Source organism: Bidens hawaiensis, unplaced genomic scaffold, assembly GCF_021521415.1.
Source record: "Bidens hawaiensis isolate Kalapana, Puna unplaced genomic scaffold, B.hawaiensis_p1.1 tig00016560_1, whole genome shotgun sequence".
Classification (NCBI taxonomy): domain Eukaryota; kingdom Viridiplantae; phylum Streptophyta; class Magnoliopsida; order Asterales; family Asteraceae; genus Bidens; species Bidens hawaiensis.
The window spans coordinates 15157-19229 of NW_027492517.1; the positions used below are offsets into that span (position 1 = coordinate 15157).

Here is a 4073-nt window from a genome sequence, read left to right on the forward strand (position 1 = left end):
ATGGTGACGTCTTCCAGACCAGCCACGCTTTAACAAGCGATTCGGTTAGCTCACAAACTAACGGATCAAGCAGTGACCCAAGGTGCGCTACCACCTAGGGGTTCAACCACTAAAGCCCGTAACAACCCGAGTGCTGACAACAACAGCAACAACCCGAGCAGCGGAAAGAGAAAGTTTGACAACACCAGATCCTCATCCTCGAACCCCCCACAGCAGCAACACTACCGAAAGCCCGAATTCACCCGGAGCTTCAACAATCAGGGTCACAATAACAATAACAACAGTAGCGGGCAGGGTTCGAGCGGCTATGCTGGGAAGTACCCGAAGTGCAACAGGTGTAACTATCATCATGCTGGCCCGTGTGACCGTGTCAAGTGTCTGAGATGCGGAAAGATGGGTCACCAGGCAAAGGAGTGTAGAGGAGACCTTGCGGCAAAGGGTGCTCCTAAACCACCTATGACGACGAAGGGATGTTTAGAATGTGGGCAGGAAGGTCATTTCAGGAAAGATTGTCCCAAGCTGAAACAGAACGACAACAATGGAGGTAATGGAAGTGGCAGTGGTGGTGGAAACAATGGTAAAGGAAGAGCTTTTGTTATTGGGTCGGGTCAAGCCCGCAATGATCCGTACGTGGTGACTGGTAAGTTTCCTGTGAACGATTGTTTTGCTTCTGTATTGTTTGACACTGGAGCTGATAGGAGTTTTGTGTCGAAAGCCTTTAGTCAACTCTTAGACCTAACTCCAACCCCGCTAGATGCTAAGTTTCCTGTTGAATTAGCTGACGGTAAGACTATAGTAACGACTCATGTACTTGCGGGACGTTAGTTAAAACTGGCAGGTCATGTCTTTGATATCGACCTTATTCCTTTTACGCTTAGTAGTTTCGATGTCGTGGTCGGCATGGACTGGTTATCCGAGAACCGAGCGGAGATTATGTGTCACGACAAGATAGTCCACATTACTACCCCTTCCGGTGAGATCATTTCGATCCGGGGCGAGAGAAATGGCATGACCACCGGCGTCATTACCCTCATGAAGGCGCAGAAGTATCTACGAAAGGGTCATCCGGCAATTTTGGCGCAGATTGTTGAGAAACCCGCGGAGGAGAAGCGAATTGAAGAGATACCGATTGTGCGAGATTTTCCGGAAGTTTTCCCGGAGGATTTGCCTGGACTCCCTCCTATACGACAAGTCGAATTCCAAATCGAATTGACCCCCGGTGCAGCACCCATAGCACGAGCCCCGTATCGGCTCGCACCGGCGGAGCTTCAGGAGCTGTCCACTCAGTTACAAGATTTGTTGGATAAGGGTTTTATCCGACCTAGCTCATCACCATGGGGAGCCCCTGTCTTATTTGTCCGAAAGAAAGACGGGACTTTCCGCATGTGCATCGACTACCTGGAGTTGAACAAGGTGACGGTCAAGAACCGTTATCCTTTACCCCGAATTGATGATCTGTTTGACCAGCTCCAAGGATCGAGTTATTACTCGAAGATCGATCTGCGATCTGGTTACCATCAACTAAGAGTGCGCGAAGAAGATATTTCAAAGACGGCTTTTAGAACACGGTATGGTCACTACGAGTTTTCGGTTATGCCTTTTGGACTAACCAACGCACCAGCCGTATTTATGGATCTCATGAATCGAGTATGCAAGGCGTACCTCGACAAGTTTGTGATTGTGTTTATTGACGATATCCTGGTCTACTCCAAGGACAAGGCTGACCATGAGGAACAATTAAGGGTAATCCAAGGACAAGGCTGACCATGTAAGCGTGTAACTGATGGTGAAAATCAAGAAACAGTAATTTTTAAACCAACCTATTTTGATATGAACCCCTCTCTAAACATGCACTGTTCTAATCTGAAACATGTTCTGACCTGACCCTTTTCGACTCAAAAACGTACCGACACGAACCGAACTAATTTAACCCTTTTTGTATCGACTCGTTCTGACCCTAATTTGGTCTTACACATGACTCAAGTTCATCTGACTCGACTCCTAATTTGGTCTTACACATGACTCGCGCTCACCTGACTGTTACCGATCATAACCGATAATCACGTAGTATGTTAATTTTTTAAAGTTAAAGTAGTATAACAATATCATACTCAAATTAAAGAGAATAAAATGCTTGTTTTTATGATGTAATTTGTTTAAAAAAATAAAATTATTAACGTGTGAAAAAATTACGCCCTTTAAAAAAGTCGTTGGGTAGTTAGTTTTGAATAAGGGTTGAATGTGTAACTATTATATAAATTAACAAAAGTTGATAGAAGTTCAAGTATTAAACTTGTAAATTCAAATGTAAAAGCTTGTAGCTAGCTTTTTCTCAAACAAATATATATAAGTTCGAATTGATTTTGGTCAGAAAGTAAAAAAATCTAAAAAAAATACAGAAATCTATATGAGAACAATATTTTCAAAAATTCAAGTTACATAGAATATTATAGGACTTTACTCATTGAATAGAGTCCTTCCAGAAATTCGCGATGGTCGAGGGTGACCAAGACCAAGGAGGGGGTTTGGAATTAGTTTTCAACCAGCAATTGACGCGCCTCAGTTATTACCTCATTAGCTGCGTCATTGCCACAAGCGCGAAGATACCTCTACAATCGCCCCAACCTGTCAATTAATACACTCAATCCGTGCTTCTTTTCCATATCCTCCCCCTATGTGGGATCAATTCCCAAGGCATTAAACCTGCTTTTGATTACTCTATTTCTGGTTAATTTTACCTTATAATCTTCGTCAATCGTCATGTCTCATGTGTTTATGCAATTATAATCTATATTATAGAAATGATTATCAGGTGTAAGTGTGCTAACTTTCATTCTGGTGAAGATGGCTTGTCGGATCAGCCACAGTTGTTTTGAATTAGTTCCTTTTCTTTTACTGGAGTTTCAAATCTGGTAGTACGGATGTTAAGATTATGATCAAGTCATCCAATTAACACTGCATTTTGCAAGAATAAGGGATTTTGAATCAAATTATAGCCCATTATGAATGGTTCTTTTTCATTTTTATTTATTTTAGTTATAGTTTGTTAGCAACCAGTAATTGTATCATGTTTGCTGGGACTTGCTAATGTTTTGTAAATGTCAATATATTGTCAAGTGTAGCTAAGTTTTTGTACCAATATCTAGGTACATAATTAGTTTAGTCTCACAACGAAGTTACCACAAAAGTTACATTAAGCAACCGATTATGTGCGTGTTGAAGCCTAAAAACAAGCTTCTTTTGTTTTTGCTTTTATTAATTTTAAGCAGATTACTTATATTATAAGAAGACTTTCAGTCTCCCACCATATGTTCAAATTTATAAAAATAATAAAAACACCGTAAGTGACACGACAAACATAGTCTGTTTTTATATCAATTGTAGAAAATTAACCTTCGAATATTTTTCACCTAAACACCAATAGTTGGTCATGGGACTGAATTTGAATACAACGATAGCTTTCTTCCATCTACTATACAGTGGCAGTCCAACCATTTTAGTGATCTAAAAAAAGAAAATTTTGTGGCCTTTGTCGAGGGTTAGGGAGACAGAGTTATAAATATATATTTTTAAAATTTGTAGAGGGATTATCATGTTTTGTATATAAAATTATAAAATTTAAATTTTTAATTTAGAAAAATAATGTGATTTATATATCATACAAATTGAAATGAATCAATGAAACAAGTTCAGGTTATATACCTGGGAAAAATTGAAACAAAGTAAATAAGAAATGGCCATAGAAATCAACAAAATCAAAAATACAACTTTAGGGAGACGAATCCAGGTGAGAAAATAGGAAGCTTCAATTTTTGAAGTTAAAAACAAGTACATAACCACTGGACCAAAGTGTGTCACGGGAAGTTTTAGTGATTGCAAATTATTAGTATATGTTTCTCACTATATATAAACAAGTAAAATTCTTAAATTGAGGCCTTTTTTGGGGGGGGCTCAAGTCCTAGCTTGGCCCGGCACTATTGATGAATCCTCAGAGTGGCTCATTTGAGGCGGCATGTAAGTGCATGTACCAAAAATAGCTAGAGTACTTCAAATCCTCCTAGCTACCTGTTTTC

At 39.7% G+C, this 4073-nt stretch overlaps 1 non-coding gene across 1 annotated transcript; it reads right to left on the reverse strand.

Moving 5' to 3' along the window:
• Positions 1-2453: 2453 nt before the first annotated feature.
• On the reverse strand, positions 2454-2605 carry LOC143551704 (U4 spliceosomal RNA). The gene has a single exon (XR_013138544.1). It is a non-coding gene; the product is annotated as a U4 spliceosomal RNA (small nuclear RNA).
• Between the last annotated feature and the right edge of the window lie 1468 nt (positions 2606-4073).